Source organism: Pleurodeles waltl, chromosome 6 (genome assembly GCF_031143425.1).
Source record: "Pleurodeles waltl isolate 20211129_DDA chromosome 6, aPleWal1.hap1.20221129, whole genome shotgun sequence".
NCBI lineage: Eukaryota > Metazoa > Chordata > Amphibia > Caudata > Salamandridae > Pleurodeles > Pleurodeles waltl.
This window is the reverse complement of record NC_090445.1, coordinates 500,737,057-500,756,811: the sequence shown is the minus strand read 5'-3', so window position 1 is coordinate 500,756,811 and position 19,755 is coordinate 500,737,057. Positions and strand designations below refer to the sequence as shown.

Here is a 19,755-nt window from a genome sequence, read left to right as displayed (position 1 = left end):
GTGGACACATCAATTTTTTTTATAAAAAGCAGTGCCTACCTGTGGATTTTGGCCTGTAGCTCAGCCGACACCTGAGGAAACTTAGCAAACCAGTGCATTTCTGAAAACTAGAAACCCAGGGGAATACAAGATGGGGTGACTTGCGGGGCTCTGACCAGGTTATGTTACCCAGAATCCTTTGCAAACATCAAAATTTGGCCCAAAAAACACTTTTTCCTCTTATTTCGGTGTCAGAAAGTTGTGGAATCTGAGAGGAGCCACAAATTTCCTTCCACCCAGCGTTCCCCTAAGTCTCTCGATAAAAATGGTACCTCACTTCTGTGGGTAGGCCTAGCGCCCACAAAAGGAAATGGCCCAAAACACAACGTGGACACAACATATTTTTTCACAGAAAACAGAGGTGTTTTTTGCAAGGTGCCTACCTGTGGTGTTTGGCCTGTAGCTCAGCCGGCCCCAGGGGAGGGGGGCAGAAATGCCCTAAAATAAATTTGCCACCCCAACCCCCACCCTCCCCGGGAGCGACCCTTGCGTACGGGGTCGCTCCCCCTGCGTGACATTGGCGCCAAAAAACAAATCCCCGGTGCCTAGTGGTTTCTGCCCCCTTGGGGGCAGATTGACCTAAAATTGGCCAATCTGCCCCCAGGGGGGCAGAAATGTTCTAAATACAATTTGCCCCCCAGGGGAGCGACCCTTGCCTGATGGGTCTCTCCCCATCTCTAAAAAAAGAAACAACAAAAAAAAAAAAACACAAAAAAAAAAATTGCCCTGGCGCCTAGAGGTTTCTTCCCCCCCTGGGGCCAGATCGGCCTAATAATAGGCCGATCTGCCCCCAGGGGGGGCAGAAATGGCCTAAAATAAATTGCCCTCCCCCCCAGGGAGCGACCCTTGCCTAAGGGGTCGCTCCCTTTGCGTGAAATTCACGCAAAGAAAAAACTCCCTGGTGTCTAGTGGTTTCTACCCCCCTTGGGGGCAGATTGGCCTAATCAAAATAGGCCAATCTGCCCCCAAGGGGGGCAGAAATGGCCAAAATATAATTTTCCCCCAAGGGGAGCGACCCTTGCCTAAGGGGTCGCTCCCCACCAAAAAAAAAAAATATAACACAAAAAACAAAAAACAAAAAAAAAGGTCCCTGGTGCCTAGAGGTTTCTGCCCCCCCTGGGGGGCAGATCGGCCTAATAGTAGGCCGATCTGCCCCCGGGGGGGCAGAAAAGGCCTTCCCGAAAATATGCCCCCCCTGGGAGCGACCCTTGCCCAAGGGGTCGCTCCCTTTTGTCAATAACAATAAAATAAATAAAAATCCCTGGTGTCTAGTGGTTTCTACCCCCCTTGGGGGCAGATTGGCCTCATCAAAATAGGCCAATCTGCCCCCAAGGGGGGCAGAAATGGCCAAAATATCATTTTCCCCCAAGGGGAGCGACCCTTGCCTAAGGGGTCGCTCCCCACCAAAAAAAAAAATATATAACACAAAAAACAAAAAAAAAAAAAAAAGGTCCCTGGTGCCTAGAGGTTTCTGCCCCCCCTGGGGGCAGATCGGCCTAATAGTAGGCCGATCTGCCCCCGGGGGGGCAGAAAAGGCCTTCCCGAAAATATGCCCCCCCTGGGAGCGACCCTTGCCCAAGGGGTCGCTCCCTTTTGTCAATAACAATAAAAAAAATAAAAATCCCTGGTGTCTAGTGGTTTCTACCCCCCTTGGGAGCAGATTGGCCTCATCAAAATAGGCCAATCTGCCCCCAAGGGGGGCAGAAATGGCCAAAATATAATTTTCCCCCAAGGGGAGCGACCCTTGCCTAAGGGGTCGCTCCCCACCAAAAAAAAAAAAAATGAAACAAAAAAAAATAAACAAAAAAAAAATGGTCCCTGGTGCCTAGAGGTTTCTGCCCCCCCTGGGGGCAGATCGGCCTAATAAGGCCGATCTGCCCCCAGGGGGGACAGAAAAGGCCTTCTCAAAAAAATGCCCCCCCTGGGAGCGACCCTTGCCCAAGGGGTCGCTCCCTTTTGTCACTTTCAATAAAAAAAAAAAAATCCCTGGTGTCTAGTGGGGTTTCAAAAGCCGGATTGCAAGCAATCCGGCTTTTGAAACCCTCGGAGGGACTTCCAGTGATTGAAAAAGAAATGCTTTTAGGGAGGCCCCTGTGACACATCAGCGCGCGCGTGCTGACGTCACAGGGGGGGGTGGGGGGGGGTCGGGGGGCGCGCTAGCACAGGGGAACTGTAGCCTTGGACGAGATCATCTCGTCCAAGGCACAGAAGGGGTTAAAAGGCAGGCCTGCCTTGCTGGCTGCTTTTAAATTAAAGTTACATGCAAATACCTTATTTCTACACATAAGTCACCCCTAAGTTGTGCCCTAGGTGCCCTAGGTGCCCCAGGGTTTGGTGCAGTATAACTATAAGCGAGGACCTTATAAAATATGTTTTATAAGCCCTGGTGTGGAAAAATATCCCAATTTGTTTTTCCCTCATTGTAGTGAATGACCTCCATAGGCTTAAATGTGGAGATTTTTTTTTAATTGATAAAGTCCCTAAAGGAGCTAGGCTTGTCAAGTTTGATATCAAATTTAATGTTACAATAAATACAACAACTTGCCACTGTTGTATTTAATATAATTTTCACCTAGAAAGAGTTTTAGAACTCTTCCTAAAAGTTACCACTTCCAGCTCTGTAGGGCCCTTCTCTGATTCGCTAGTCTCTGGCAGCCTGGCCAGGCTGTTTGATGAGGTGTGAAGTGGACTGGACTGAACACAAAGGCACTGCGTGGGGGACGAGATCTGCCTCAGCAGATGGTGAAACAGGATGGGGGAGAGCAGCCAAACTGGTCTTAAAAGGAGGGACGGACATTTGGAGCAGCTCAAGATCTCCCCCATTTCCTGCAAACCCAGCCAACCAGGATCCCTCTTGATTAGATTAGGAGAGGGCAGGAGAGAGGTGTGTTAGGGATTTTTAGCCATACCAGTGGGTGGGCTCAACCAGACCTAACCTCCAAAATTCAGTTACCGCCATTTTGGATTTTTAGACTATTGCTCCCTGTGGTTAATTTTTGCCACACTTCCCAGGTAGTGGTCATCCAAGAGGGTGGTGTCCTCCTTGTGATTGGACAGTCCCCCCCAGCTTTTCACCCCAGGAGCAAGGATAAACTTGGCAGAGCTGCACCTACACCTCAGATCCCTGGTGGAAGAAGATCCTGGAGACAAAGGACTGCCTTGCTGGTCCCCTGGTCTGCACCGGGACACTGCACTCACAAGGACTGCATCAGCTGTACACTTTGGGTTTCAACAAGAAAAGGACTTTGCCTTGCTTCTACAACTCCAGTAGTGGACTTCCTGTAAGCTACAGGTACAAAGGAGCTGACCAGAGTCCCCTGCATCAAGTCCTGCAAGAAGAGCCCAGCTGACCAACGTCTAGTGGCCATTTGAGGATTCTGACCAGGTGCATTTTGGGAACTGTAGTCCCAACTCCCAAGGAGCAACTGAGAGCTTCTGGAACCTTGGATCAAGTTGTGTACACTTCAAGGACCCAAAAAGGACCTCAGTAAAAAAGACTCAGAAGTTTAGAGACATTTGGAGCAACTGTTGAACACAGCTCCATATGTTGAAGAGGTGCATTGTGGGAGTTGTAGTCCCAGACCCCAAGAGGCAAATCAGAGCCTCTGAACACTTGGCTGGAGCTGTGGACCACTTTCCTGAATGAAGAAACACTTCTGAAAGTAAGTGTAGCAGTGTTACATCGTGGGTGTTCCTTTCCAGTGTGACCTTTTTTAACCCTTTGAGCACTACTTTCTTCTAAGCGCTAGAATTATGTTTAATCTTTAGAAATTCATATCTCCGGTTCCCTTTATTGGATTTTTGTCATTTTGGTGTAATTCTAAAGATAGGAATATAATCCAGTTTTATAAATTGGTATTTGATTTTTATTATGTTTTGTGTTTTACTTATTTGCTGTTTTGTGATTTTAAGTGTTTTACACACCTGTCTCCTAAGTTAAGCCTAACTGCTCATTACCAAGCTGCCACGGTTGAGCTGGGATTAATTTATTGAGACCTAACTGGGGGTTATCTTCGTGGCCTATAGCTAAGTGTAGGTACTTACCTTCCCTTAGTAATTATCCACTTTCCAACAATTAGCTACACCCAGTTGTGCCCTTTTGAACTGGGGAAGACTTAAAAGGAAGGGCTTTGAAGTGCAGAGAGCCCCTGTCCTTCCTGCCCAGGATCCAGGCCCCAGACTCAATATAGGGGGTGTGCAGCCCTTTGTGTGGTGACTGGATACAGTACATTCAGCTATGTCAGCTCCTCCTTCCCATCTTGCCCAGGGTGGCCCATCAGTCACACCTAAGTTCTCTTTGTGTGTGGCTGTCTAGAGGGAACAAAGCCCAGCAGTCTCCCACCACTGATGTGTATTCAGAGACAGGCAGAAGGCACCAAATGACTAAAGTAAGAACATGCCAACATTTTAAATGGGGCATTTTCAAATTTACAATCTACAATCCGACTTCACCATAAGTTGTGATTTTAAATTGTGATTCCAAAGACACCAAACTTTGTGGGGGTCCCATATCTTCCCATTTGGAAATTACACTTATAAAATGTACTAAGGCAATCCCAATCGTATCCTAAAGGAGAGATAGGCCTTGCAGTAGTGAAAAACAAATTTAAGAGCTTTTCACTAATAGGACATGTAAAACTTAACAGTACATGCCCTACTTGGGCTGTCCAGGGCCTACCTTGGGTAGACATATATATTTAAAAGGAAGGTTTCAGCCTGGCAAGATGGTTGATTTGCTAGGTTGACAAGGAAGTTTAAAACTGCACACACAAGCTCTGCAATTGCAGGCCTGAGAATTGTTTGAAATGCTACTGAAGTGGGTGGCACAACCAGTGCTGCAGGCCCACTTGCGGCATTACATTTACTGGCCCTGAACTTGGGTAATGCACATGTCTAGGGACTTGTAAGTAAAAAAATTATGCCAATTATGGGTAAGCCAATGTTATCTTGTTGTAAGCAGAAAGTACATGTACTTTAGCACTAGTTAGCACTGGTATAGTGGTCAGAGTCCCAAACCCACCAAAAACGATGGCAGGAAAACTGGGGGTCCGAAGGCAAAAAGTCAGGGGGAAATCACACCAAGGATGCCAGGTCTTCTACATACCCCCCCCACGCTAAAAGTGGGTAAATCTACCTGTTCAGTATAGGCCTAGCATGCAGAAGACATTGAGATGTGAAAGGTTTAACTGGCGTAGACAGTGTTAATGACTGAAGATGCATGAGGAAAAAGCATCTACACCATGGTGAAATTGCGAAGCTTGTTTTTGACTTTCCATTGTGTTTTTAACATATCACAAGTGTGACCATTAGTTACAATATTCTGTTTATTATATCAAGATGTACCAAGCATATGACGCTTGTTTTCAATGTTCCTAAAATGGTGATATTCCACAGGTGTTCAAGATGGTCAGGTTATCATATTAGGCTGCATCAAGTGTATACTGCTTGTTTTCAACATTTTTAGAACACTGCTATCTTATTTACCGCAAACCATTGAGGGAGTGCTGACAAAAGGAGAACTTGGGAATAAGATTGACAAGACCTAGAAAGAACAGAGTGGTACACACTGATAATTAAACCAGAACCTAAGAGAAATTAATAGAATATTGTAGAATGTGATGGCCATGTGGGTATCTTCCCACTAGTTCTGGAGGTGGCAACATGCCCTGTGCTCTTGGTCCTAGGGAGTGATGGCCATATGGGTGTCTTCCGCACTGGTTCTGGAGGGGGCAACATGCCCTGTGCTTGATCCTGGGGAGTGATGTGCCAAGTCAGTTGAGTGGGTGTCTTACCCACTGGTTCTGGAGGGGGCATCATGCCCTGTGCTCTTGGTCCAGGGGAGTGATGGCCATGTGGGTGTCTTCCCCACTGGTTCTGGAGGGGGCAACATGCCCTGTGCTTGATCCTGGGGAGTGCAAGGTCACAGTCTCTCAAGTGGGTGTCTTCCCCACTGTTTCTGAGGGGGACACATGCCCTGTGCTTGATTCTGGGAAGTGCAAGGTCACAGTCTCTAAGGTGGGTGTCATACCCACTGGCTTTGGAGGGGGCAGGCTGCACAGCAGCCCATGGAGGTAGGATTACATATTGTCCGCTGACGGTGACGGCTGCACAGTGGCAGTGCTGACCATCCCCTGCAACCTCAGACAGCTGCACAGGGATGGTGGTGCTGCTGGTGGCGGGTAGCTCATGCCCATCCCATGCAACCTCGGACGGCTGCACAAACATGGTTGGTGGTAGGTGCTCTGCCACAGTTCCTCTCCAGACCCCTTGGTCTTCCTGCCTGCTGGTGCAGGCTCATTGGTCTTCCTGACAGCTGGGACAGGCTCCTTTCCCTACTTGCCTGCTGGTGCAGGCTCCTTGGTCTTCGTGACAGCTGGGGCAGGCACCTTTCCCTTCTTGCCTGCTGGTGCAGGCTCCTTGCTCTTCCTGGCAGTTGGGGCATGCTCCTTTCCCTTCTTGCCTGCTGGTGCAGGCTCCTTGGTCTTCCTGGCAGCTGGGGCAGGCTCCTTTCCCTTGAGGCTGCCTGGTGCAGGCTCCTTCAGGACATTTGGCCTGGATCCTTTTCCACCACGAGTGGGTGTGGTGACGACTGGGCTCGTGGACTGTGTGGCTGAGGTGTTTGGCTGGGTTCTTCCTACCCTGCCCATGCGTGCAGGATGGGGGGAGGGGTAGGAATGAGGTCAATGGTGGATAGGAACAGTTTTTTTAGGGACATTGGGGCAGGAGGAGGGAGAAGGAATGGGAGTGGAGGATGAGGGAGTGGTTGTTGGAGGTCTCTGTCTGCTGCTTTTGGGTGCAGGTTCATGGGCTGTATGCTGTTGTAAGGTGGATGGCTGTTGGGTGTCTGCTTGCGTTTTTGTACTTTAGGAGGGGGGCAGACACAGTGGGAGAGGACACAGGGGACGTGTGCATGGCTGTGGTCTGTGTCAGAACTGTCCCCTCCAGTCTCTGCCGTGGTGCTCCCCTCGCCCTCCATCCCACTGGTGCCCTCACTATCAGTGGACTCTGCTTCCTCGGTCCTGTGGGATGCAGCTCCCTCCGTCGCTGGTGCCTCTGCTCCTCCGCCAGATGATGCTAATGCACGTAAGGACAGGATGAAAAAACAAAAAGGGGGGGGAAGAGACAAAGGATACACTTGGTCATCGGTTGCACCAACACCATGTTGGCGTACACAGCACTATCATAAACAGGGAACAGGTCTATGCAATATGCCATATCACTACCAGAGAAATAGCAGCCAAGGCATGGGGAGGGACACACACCACCAAATGTAGCTCACCTGGGACCCATGCAGCCGTGACCAGTAGTGGAGGCCTACGAGTTAGGTAGCCAGATTTTCCCTTCTGAACCCTAGCCACCAGGGGACCTATGCTGCAATGTCAGCCTTGGCCTTGGGGCATCCACTGACACACATCCCCCACCGGATACCACCCTACCATGCGTAATTTGTAATGATGGGCACTGTACTCACCCCCTTGTGGATGCTGTGACACCCTCAAGCATCCATCCAGTTCTGGATAGGCCACCGCCAGTTTGCAGTCCATCAAGGGGGTCAGGGTTTGACGGGCACCCTTTCCTCCTTGGGAGGCCATTCCCCAGCTGGGCCTCCACCGTCTTCCGTGCCCAGCGTCTCCAACAGTGGGTGCTTTGCCTGCCATAGACCCATAAGGTCCGCATCTCCTTGGCGATGGCACGCCAAATACCCTTCTTTTGATTGGCGCTGACCTGCAGAGGAAATACACACAGGAAAAACACCATTAGACAAACAGTCCAGCCTGTTAACCATATGGCCACTCATACCAGTTTCCATCACCAATGGCACACACATGGCCCAGCACACAACGTATACACTGCCTAGAGGACATCCACCCACCTCCCTTACACTAGGCCTTCACACACACCACTCCATGCATTCATGCCACATGCATCGTGCCCACAGTTTACTCACCAGTTGGTCTGGAGGCCCATACAGCAGTCCGTACTGGGGTAGGACCCCATCCACCAGTCACGCAAACTCCTCTGAAGTGAAAGCTGGGACCCTTTCCTCGGTTACACAGGCCATGGTGGGTTCCAGACGCAGGTCATTGCAGCACATGCAGTGTAGGTCCTCCCCTGTGGAAGGTCAGATAGCATGTGAGGAATCAGATAGAAAATGACAGTCACATCCATGGTGGTGCATACCATCATCACCCGCATAGATCACCATAGGCCACTGTACCCCATTGGGCCCAATTGTAACCAATGAGGAGTTGCACGGCGGTTCCCGACCGCCTCCCGCAATGGCACACAATGTCAGGGGAATTACCTCACTTCCACCTGTCCCTCCACAGAGGACTGGTGGATGCCATTTCGGGGGGGGGGCACTAGAAAATTGATGTGTCACTGGTGATATTTGGACATACTGGACAAATCACACTGACCCATTACAAGTTAACAGGAAGCAAAGTTATGTTGTAGCTCCATTGTTCAGTTTGTGACTCTTTTGTCCCTTAGATTCCTACAGCTGCGGATGAATAGGAAATGGAGACATACCCCCATGTACAGATCCCTGGTGGACTTGGCAACACAGGAGGACAGGCGCATTATCCTCACCTATAGACTTGACAGGGCCACAATCACAGAGCTGTGTTCCCAATTGGAACCTGACCTGATATCTGCTATCCGTCACCCCACTGAGATCCTCCCTCTTGTGCAAGTTCTATCTGTGCTCCATTTCCTGGCAACTGGTTCTTTCCAAGTGACAGTGGGCTTGGCAGCAGGAATGTCACAGCCAATGTTCTCAATAGTGCTGACAAGAGTGTTGTCTGCCCTGATAAAACACATGTGCAGCTACATTGTTTTCCCCCAGGTTGAAGATTTGACCACAGTGAAGGCCGAGTTCTATGCAATGGGACATATCCCCAAAATAATTGGGGCGATTAATGGAACACATATTGTATTTGTCCCCCAGCCAGAATGAACAGGTGTTCAGAAATCGAAAGTGTTTCTACTCTATGAATGAACAGATGGTGTGCTTGGCGGACCAGTACATCTCCCACGTCAATGCTAAGTATCCAGGTTTGGTGCATGATGCCTTTGCCCTGAGGAATAGCAGCATTCCCAAATGTGATGGCTCAACTACAGAGGCACAGGGTGTGGCTAATAGGTGAGCCCTGGTTCCCACCCAGTAGATGTTGGTGTATGGGTATGGTGTGGGCCGTATGGGATAGTATGTGGCTAAATGTTGTCCCTCAATATTTCAGGTGACTCTGGTTACCTCAACCTCTCATGGCTGCTGACCCCTGTGAGGAATGCAAGGACAGGGGCCGAAGAACGTTATAATGAGGCCCATTGGAGAACTAGAAGGATAATTGAAAGGATCATTGTCCTCCTGAAGGCCAGGTTCCGGTACTTCCATCTGACAGGTGGATCCCTGTGCTACTCACTAAAGAAGGTCTGCCAGACAGTGGTGGCATGCTACATGTTGCATAACCTGGCCCTCAGATGCCATGTCCCATTCTTGCAGGAGGAGGAGACTGGAGATGCCCGTGTGGCAGCAGTAGACTCTGTGGAAAGTGAGGATGAGGATGAGGAGGCAGAGGATGAGGATGACAATACTTCCAATGACTCACAGGTAGGACAGTGTGACTTCATATTTCAGTGACATATGTTTGAATTTATGTGGCACTGGCATGTTGATATTTCCCACCTCTATGCCCACTGCCGGTTCCCTCTGGCAATTCCTTTTGCAGATGTTGGTGATCTCACATACACTGCTGGTGTGATCACTGCAGCCAGCTACAGGTCATTAATCTATGTTTATTTTCTGTACAGTTGATTTGCAATGTTTGCACCTGCTTCAATGAATACATAATTGAAATACATGACATACTCCAAACTTCTTTTTTTCCAAGGGTGTTTATTGAAGTGTTAAAATATATAGGGGGCAAGTGCAATTGGATGGGGTAATGATGGAGGGAAGGGAATTGTTCCAGTCTGTTTGTAGCACAGGTGCATTGTCCAAGGGGACATGGGAAGTGGAGCAATATCAGTTCAAGGTGGACAGGTTTGCTGAGTGGGACACAAGGGTGACAATCAGGAGAGTCTCATTTCCTGGCAGGGGTATTAGCAAGTGTCTCTGGCTTTTATCTGGATCACAGGGACCATTTGCGAGGTGGTTCTCACTCTGCAGGGGGAGGGGTGCTGGTGGCCTGTGAGTCCTGTGGCGGGGCCTCCTGGCCACTAGCGGTAGCGGAGGTAGAAGGCTGTTCAGATGTCTGGTTAGTGGCAAGGGCCCGCTTTGTATGACTGCCTCCCTCATAATATTGGCCATGTCTGCCAGCACCCCTACTATGGAGATCAGGGTGTTGTTGATGGCCTGCATGTCCCTCTTGATCCCCTGGTACAGTCCCTCTTGCAGCCGCCTGTTCTCCTGCACATTGTCCAGGATCTGGCCCATCGTGTCCTGGGAATGTTGATACGCTTCCAGGATCTATGCAAGTGCCTCCTGGAGAGTCAGTTCCCTGGGCCTTTCCTCCTCCTGGCACACAGCACACCTCCCAGTTTCCCTGTTGGCTGTGCCTCTGTCCCTTGAACTGTGTGCCGACTGCCACTGACCCCAGGTCCCTGATTGTCCTGGGTATGAGGTGTGCCCTGGGGTCCCTGTGGAGGTGGTGATTGACGTGTCCTGAGGACAGAGGTGTGGGTACGCTGGGTGGGTGCTGTGGTGGTGTTTCCTGATGGGGGAGGCTCTGTGGTGGTGTGTGAATGGGCCTAGGTAACCAGCTGTCCAGAGGTCCCTGATGGGCCAGGTATGTCATCTAGATCCTGAAGACCGCAGGTGCTGTCATCACTATGGGCCTCTTCTGTTGGGGGACTGGATATTGCTGGCACCTCCTCTCCGCTGACATTGGCTGGGGTACCTGTGGGGATGTAAATGATGTGTTATGGTTTCTGTGTCTGACATATTGTGCATCCATGGCTTGCACTTTTTGATTGTAAATGCCCTTGCAGCTTTCACTTGTGTACGTTGGCGTATGGTGGGATGATTAGTTCTCTATAGTGTGCATGCTTTAGTGATGAGTGCCCATACAGGGCTGTGAGTGGTGTCCATGCATTGGTAGAGCATGCAGGGCTTGGCATTGGGATGAGTGAGATGTGATGGTGGGGTGTGTGGGAAGTGGTTGAGTGATGGGAGTGGGGGTGAGGGTGGGGGTATTTGATGGCATGCAGGTAAGGGGGTAGTAGTAGTAGAGAATTGACTTACCAGAGTCCAGTCCTCCTCCTACTCCGGCCAGGCCCTCAGGATGCAGGATTGAGAAGACTTGCTCCTCCCATGCTGTTAATTGTGGGGGAGGAGGTGGGGGTCCACCGCTAGTCCTCTGTACAGTGAGCTGGTGTCTTGCTGCAATGGAACATACCTTTCCCCGTAGGTCGTTCCACCTCTTCCTGATGTCATCCCTAGTTCTTGGGTGCTGTCCCACGACGTTGACCCTGTCCACGATTTTCCGCCATAGCTCCATCTTCCTAGCTATCGATATCTACTGCCCCTGTGCTCCAAATAACTGTGGCTCTACCCTGATATTTTCCTCCACCATGACCCTTAGCTCCTCCTCTGTGAAACGGTGTTGTCATTGTGGTGCCATGGGTGTTGTGTGAGGTGTGTAGATGAGGGTGTATTGGGTAATGTGTTGGGGTGTGTGATGTGGGGTCCATAAGTGGTATATAGGTTTGAATAGTGTGTGGCTCTAGTTGTTTCTGTGGTCTTGATGTCTCTCTGCTGGCAATGGTTTGGCATGGTAAAGTGTTGTGGGTAATGTGGGTGTGTGTTTTAGAGTGGTGTCGGTGTGGTGTGTGTATGGGTGTCAGATGTGTGTTGTTTTAATTGTCCAATGTGGTGTTGTTTTGTGTGTGTCCATTTTGAACGTAGCGGTATGTATCGCCAATGGTTTACTGCCGTTGAATGTCTGCTGTGGTAATTTGTGGGTCATAATGTGATGGGCGTAGTTGTGTTGGCATAATGGTGTGGGTTTTGATATCACCAGTTCATCACTGACCTTTGGTGTGGCGGATTTGTGTCTGTGGCTATATAAAGATGGATTGGTGTGTGTGTGTTATGATATGGTGAACGGATATCTGCCACGAAGTCGGTAAGTTGGCAGCAGTCAGTGTGGCGGTAAGTGGGATTTACCGCCAATATCATAATAAGGGCCTATATGTGTTCAACCAGATGTACATGAAAATGCCACCTATGACATCCCAGTCGATTGTGCAGAGCATGCAACCAATATCACTGACAACAAAGGAAAGGCCTTACCCTGTAACATGACAGGGCCTGAAGGCAAGTGGATGGCAGCCAAATTAGCATCATGAAAAGTGAGGGACAGTGAATCTGACATGCTAACGGATGGAATTAATTTCAAAGGACTTCTGCAAAAGTGCAAGCACTTGATACTGTCTTACACATGATATGCAAGAATTGTAATGTAATTGTGCCCTTTGTGCCAGCATTTGTGTATCCAAGTAAACACGAGTGCTCTAATGAGCAAAATATTTCAGCAGGGAACACGGTGGTGATTTCTATTAATAATGAGACAAAGGTAGCTTGAAAGTCTAAACGTCCCACATGGATGTATTATATGGCTGAACAAAGCATAGTTAGCAACTTAGACAACTTGTCAATCGTTAGATATAAAATAGGATGTAAAAGTGCTTTGCATGCAGGTGAAATAATATGTTATGTAACAGATAAATGTTAAGGATGGAAATATTTTACGTGATGACCCAAAATGTACCCACTGGATATCACAATTGTGGCCCTTGCCCAAATTGCTAATTGGGAGGGATTTAGGAACTTTAATTGCAGGAGTGACAGGAATACGAGTAGAGGCCCTAAATTCTTTTGACATTGGGAGTACTTTTTACTTAGGCTGAAGAACCTGGAGAGACCATCAGTTCTGGTGTGGTCTGTTACAAGACCATTCTCCAATGTAAAGTCCATTCCCTGTAGGGAGATGGGACACCTCAACAGTTTGGGAATCTCACCCTTCATCTGCATTAACCATCTGAGTGGTCTGTGGTTTGTCTGAATCTGAAAGTGAGTACCAAACATGTATGGTCTCAGCCTCTTCAATGCCCGGAACACAGCAAAGGCTTTTCTCTCTATTGCTCTCCACCTCTGTTCCCGGGGACGTAGCCTTCTACTGATAAAGGCTACAGGGGCTTATCTGGGCCCTCTTTGTGTAGCTGTTAGATCATGCCCCCTACATCATTCTCTGAGGCATCTGTCTGAATAATGAATTCTTTGGAGAAGTCAGGGTCCTTGAGCTGCAGTGCTGTGCACAAGGTCTCCTTCAGGGTGTCAAAAGCTATCTGACACACTTCCGTCCAGATCACCTGACATAGTTGCTTCCTGGAAGTGACTCCGCTATGGGGGTGACAATGTTGGCATATTCCTTGATACATCTTCTGCAGTAACCAGTGAGAAGGATTTCACCTTTGTCTGGGTCTTAAGCGGGTTCGTAAACCAGAATAGTTTAAATTGTGGCCTAGAGGTGCTACACCTTGCCACCTCCTACTTGGTGACCCAAGTAGACCACTGAATCCTGTCCTATATTACACTTACTGGCCTTGATAGTCAGGCCAGAATACTGTAGAGAATGAGGCACTTCCTGAAGGTGGTACAAGTGGTCCTCCCAGCTGGAACTGATATTGTCTAGGTAGATGACACTAAAGTTCTTCAGCATAGCCAGGACCTGGTTGACCAACCTCCGATAGGTGGCAGGTGGATCCTCAACCCAAAGAGCATGACCTGGAACTGGAAGTGCGCATCTGGGGTTGAGAATGCAGACCTCTCATTAGCCAACTCGGTCAAAGCAATCTACCAGCTCCCAAATGTTAGGGCAAATGTGCCGAGGAACTTGGCAGCTCCAAAGCCAGTCTATGAGCTCATTAGCTCGGGGATGGGATGTGTGACGGTCTTGGTGACCACATTAAGTCCATGGTAGCACACACAGAACCGAAGTTCAGGTGTGACACCTGGAGGCTCAGCCTTGAGGACCAACACCACTGGGCTGGACCAAGTGCTGTTTGAGGGCTCAATAACCCCTAATACCAGCATCCCCTCCTTAATGCTGGCCCTCACTTTGTCAGACAACTGATACATTTTGTTTTTTACAAAGTGTGCAGTCCCCAGTATCAATAACATGGGTACATTATGCAGTGAGTCCTGGGCTAATTGAGAACAAGCAGGCAAACTACCCCAGCAACTTGAGGCAGTCTCTCTGTTGATCAAGGTTCAGTGATGAGGAGAGGCTGAGACCCTCCACTGACCCATCCTGTTCCTTGGAGGACAGGAGATTGGGAAGAGGTTCATGGTCCTCTTCCACCCCCATCATCAGTAACCAGGAGCATGGTAAGCTCAGACCTCTCAAAGTGGGGCTTGAGGCATTGACATGAAGGACTCTAAAAGGGTTCCTAGAAATCTTGAGGTCCACCAAGTAGGTGACCTCACTCTTGTGCTGTTTCAACTCTTAAGGCCCAGGTCAGCAGTCTTGCAGGGCCCCCGGCTCCATGGGCTCCATCACCCACACGTTTTGGCCAGGCTGAAACTCATCCAGAGTGACATTCATGTCATACCAGTGTTTCATGTCCTCCTAGCTGGCTTCCAGATTCTCCTGGGTGAGTTTCCGGAAGTAGGCTATCTGGGTGCAGAGTGCCAGCATGTAGGTGGCCACACTAGGGTAATGTCTACTCTGTCCGTCACATTATCTGGAACAATCTTCTTCCCAAGCGGAACAATAGCCAACCCCTGTGACTTCCCACCGATGGGGGTTGTGCCTGTTTAGGACACTTGGCATCTCCCTTGAAGTGCCCAACCTGGTGGCGCTCAAAGCACATAGGGGGTGCCTGTCCTGCATACCTACTGTCAGGGAACCATGTCTTTTTCTTCTCAGTAAGATGATGGGAGTCCTGACTTGAAGAACTAATTTGGGGCCCCTTAGAGAACTCATTGCTTTTAATTTTGTCCCCCCTTTCTTCTGGTGAGGATGTTGCCCAGCTTTGTGGTGATTCTCCTACCCTCCCAGATGACTTCTTGCAGACTCCGGTGCTGACCCAGTGGTCTGCCTCCTTAGCAGGTTCCCTGGGGTCAGAGGGCTTACTGTTGATCAAGCGTTGGCGCAGATCTGGAAAACAAAGACTGAACATGTGCTCTTTTACAATCAGGTTTATAGCTCCTGGTATTCCTAAACAATACTGCCATTTACCCAAAAATCCAGTGCCTTGCAAAAGTAATCCACACAATCCACCCAGGTACATTGGGATACCTTCTGACTGCCCCTGAACTTCTGCCTATACTTCTCTGGGGTCAAACCATATTTTCTGATAAGGACATCTTTCATGGGGGGATACCCCATCTTGCCACCCACGTGTAGGCTCAGTAGGGTGTTCCTCCCCTCACTAGGGATATGCCTCCACATACTAGCTCCCCAAACCCCCTCAGGGATCTTGTGCATCTGCAGGGAAATCTCATAAGCCTCAAACCATCAATCTTTGTCATCTCCCACAACAAATTCAGGCACCAGACCCTTGGGAATGTGAACCCACTTTACTCCAGAGGGCACTGAGTTAATGCTGCCACCATCACTGCTGGACTCTGCCTGTTTGGCCCTAATGTCCAGCTCCTTCAGGCTCAGCTCGTGAGCCAACATTAGCTTTTTCTCCCCTATGACCACTTTCTTCTCCTCTAAGGCTCTGTCAGCCTCAGCCTTCTCTTCTGCTGTTTCTATGGTTAGCCTCTTTTCTTCCATTTTAAGCTTAGCCATCTCCAACTTGTACTCCTTCTTCATCCTTCTCTCTGCCAACTTCCCTGGGAATAACTTGCAGGACAACATAATGCTCCCTCTCCTGGGAGATATTTCTATCCTTGGAAGTAGGTTACTTTCTCCCTCCAAAGGTTGCAGTAGCAAACCCTCCTATAGACCTGACTCTGAATCATCCACAGACTGCTTCTCCTACTGCTCACTTGTTGTGCCTGGCAATGAATTGGACTCTGCTCATGCTATCAAACATTTTTGAAGCTGCACTTTCTTGATTCTGTTCTTAGTGGGCAACCCCCTCTCCTGGCAAAAGTCCTTGAGCTCAGTGTTACCCTCCAGGTTGGCAAGCTCAGAATCCATCCTTGCAGGTGAGGTCCCAGATACAAACAGTCAGGCAGGGTAAGAATGAATTTGGAAAAGTCAAAATGGCCGATCAGGGAGAATTTCAACTTGAATTGGTCTTAGTGCGGAATGGTAGTGCACATCAAGTCACTGTAAAGCACTGCACAAACACAAGTCCTATTCTCACCGCTGTTTACCAATGTTAGGAACTGTGTTACTGGTTGGCAGAGACATATGTACCCTGTCCAAGCAGAAACCACAATCCTAGTCAGGGTAAGTTGCAAACACACAGTAGGTTAATTTGTAAACACCCCTTTAGCATGGCACAGAGCAACCAGGCTTAACTTAAGAAGCAATGTGTTAAGTATTTGTGCAACACGTCAAACAGTAAAACAGTAAAAACTACACACAAAAATATACAACAGCTGGTTAGAAAAATCAAATTTAATTTAATAGCTAAAACAAAATCAAAACAACAAAAATTGAATAAATAGAACTAGGGAAATTCAATTTTAAAGAATAAACTGTAAATTAGCACTTAGAAACATGAAGCGTCAACCAGGGATATCTGGTCGTGCAGGACTGAGGCAAAGTCAAAAGTTCAGGCTGACTGTCATGGAGTGCAGGTGTATCATAGGGACCCAGTGAGGCCTGCTGAACAACATTATCTTATCCCTAGTTGCATTGATGTTGAGGATGTGAGGAGCAGACTGAAGCAATGCAACAGTGTCAATCCCTGCTGTGGAAGCAATACTTCAATCCTTCCCATGTAGTACCGACAATGCATTGATTTCCTCTATGCAACATCGGTGATGCATTGGGTATGGGATGTGGCAGTTCTGAAGGCAATGAATCGAGGATGATCCACACTGGAGAGGCGATGCATCAAGTTTGATCCATCCGATGGGGCCAATGCTTTGGTTCTGATCCATACTAGAGGGATGGTGCTCTGGTGCCAAACCATGCAGCAGCAGTGATGCTTTGATTTGGACTTGAGCAGCACTTTATAGCCAATTCCAAGGGCTCAGGGCTGTATTGGCACCAATTGGCAGGGCGAGACTCACAGTTGGCTGAGTCTAGTTACTGTAGCAGGTGAGTCCCTGAAACTTAAGAAAACAGGAGAAGCCGCACTGTTGCAGTGAGGGGTATTTTATGAAGTAAAGGGCTTGGAGCCCCACCATCACTTCTTATTTGCAGGATTTAGTGTCAGTCATTGTAGATGGCTTTTAATTGGGTGCTATATGTACTACATCACTTCCTTTTAACCCTATTGGTGCGTGTGTCAGCCAATGGCCGACACACGCACACCCTTCCTGGTGCTGTTTTTTAAAAAATAGTATAATCCATCGGGTGACACAGAAGAGCTTCAGTGTCTCCACCTGAGCCCCCACCCACCCATCTATGACATCAGCACCCTGCGAGGTGCACTGACATCCCAGTTTGTTTTCTCCACCGGAGCAGGAAGCGTAGGTAAGGCCACTTTCTGCTCCAGTGGGAAAAACAGGCCTGGAAGGGCCACCCCAGCCTTCAGAAAGGCCTTGTTTGAAAGGGGAAATTCTTTCCTTTCAAACGAGACCTTCCTGAAAGTGTTTCCTAGGCATGGATTGTGGCAGCGCTGCGATCTATGCCCAAGAAACTGCACTAGATGCCAGGGATGTCATCTGGGGGGGTCAGCTCCTTTGAAAATGGGCTAACAACCCCCAGGGGCATTTTTTAAAACAAAGTTAATTTACCACTGGGAGTGGGATGATTGCCCACTATGGGTTAAAATATATATTTAAAACAAAAAAAAGGATACTGAGTGGGGAGGGGTCATTCCTTTAAAAAATGGGCCGGCCTACCCCCAACCGGGGACAATTATTTTATTTTTTGAATAAGTGCATTTACCCATGGGGGCGATCACACCACCCAGGGGATAAAAATTTTTTTTTTTAAAAACAATTAAAAATTGACAGGGGATCATCCATGAGCAGGGCTGATCCTCTGTGGGGACAAATTTCTTTAGGTTGAGCATAGCAGCGTGCATGCAATGCTTTTCCGATCTGTTGGTCTCTATGTGGGCTTTTAACCATGCCCACCTCACACTCATCACTGTCAATCGTTCGTTAGCTTGATTTAAAAGTTCCTTTGTTATCATTCATATTCATAAATGCTTTATGTTTGTCCCTCCATGAGGTGGTTTTCTTAGCTCCTTGGGGACCGACCCCGTTACATGGATACTGCAAGCGAACTTCTTTTTCCTTTTGTGTGTATCCTTCATGCTCACACTCATGGCAGCCATGGCTCTTTGAATCGGCTGACTTTGTGTGGCAAGCAAAGTCCTGTTAGCAATTTACAACACCAATATCTCTAACTCATTTTCTTTTGCATCACCGCTTTGAGCTGCATGGCCGTATGCTGTTTCTTCCTCTTCCAACCTTGTCAAGAGAAGTGCTAACCTTCTCTCCTTTCAAACACACATATACACACAGCACAGATCTGTATTTAAGCACCTAGCTTTTTGTTTCTTCATCATTAGGGTAGGCTTACTTCTAGTTCGTATTTGGAATAGAAATCCATCATTTTCTCATTTCATTCTAAGAATGCATCTTTACAAAAATTAGTTACTCCATTCAAATGTCTACCTGGCATTTTTTCTTCCAGATCGCATATGTACCTTTCTCAGCCAATTGCCGAACCAGGAAACCTTCAATAAGAATACGAACAAATGCAGAACTGGCTTCATTCAAGGTAGTTATGTTTTTTTTGGGGGGGCATTTTACATGTCTAAGCTATCCGCACCTCTGATAATTTGAGGACGGGTTATTTTAATGCTCTAACCTTTGACTGCAGAAGATGCTTAGAGCAGCACAATGGTGTCATGGTGACTACAAAAGACAAAGAAGAAGGAATACGCAAGACAAAAGCTTGAGTTCAGCCGATGTCAGATTACTAAGGCCCTCATTACCACTTTGGCGGACGGCAACCGCTGCCCGCCAAGTTGTAAACGCCGCGCGGCCATCAATGCGGCCGCGTGTCCCCTGGTGGCCATCACAATCTCCCCACTGGGCATGTGGGCAGAAACCGAGTTTCTGCCCGCTGGCCCAACGGGGATGTCGGCCGCAGCGCGGGAGCCGGCTCCAAATGGAGCCGGCGGTGTTGCGGCAGTGAGATGGGTGCAGTTGCACCCGTTGCGCTTTTCACTGTCTGCTATGCAGGCCCCACGACTCCCCTTTCCGCCAGCCTTTTCATGGCGGTTCCTACTTCCTGAGTGTGTTGGGGGGGCAATGGCATCCTGGCCAGAGTGCAGCATGTAAGGTGGTCAATTTATGTGCGTCAGGGGATAGGAGGGATCTGGTGGGCCATGAGGCCACGGTTGACTGATTCACTTTTCTGCTGTCTTTTCCATGGAGGTCAGTGCTCATCAGAAAAAGGGTATTTGGCGTGCCATCGCCAATGAGGTGCGGACCCTGGGGGTCTTTGACAGGCGGAGCACCCACTGCCAGAAAAGGTGGGAGGACCTGCGCCGCTGGGCAAAGAAGACGGCAGAAGCCCAGCTGGGGCTGGCCTCCCAACGAGGAAGGGGTGCCCATCGCAC

The 19,755-nt window shown here is 48.7% G+C and overlaps 1 pseudogene; it reads right to left on the bottom strand.

Annotated features, from left to right (window-relative positions):
- Positions 1–18,572: 18,572 nt before the first annotated feature.
- On the bottom strand, positions 18,573–18,637 carry LOC138302308 (U6atac minor spliceosomal RNA; annotated as a pseudogene).
- Positions 18,638–19,755: the final 1,118 nt, after the last annotated feature.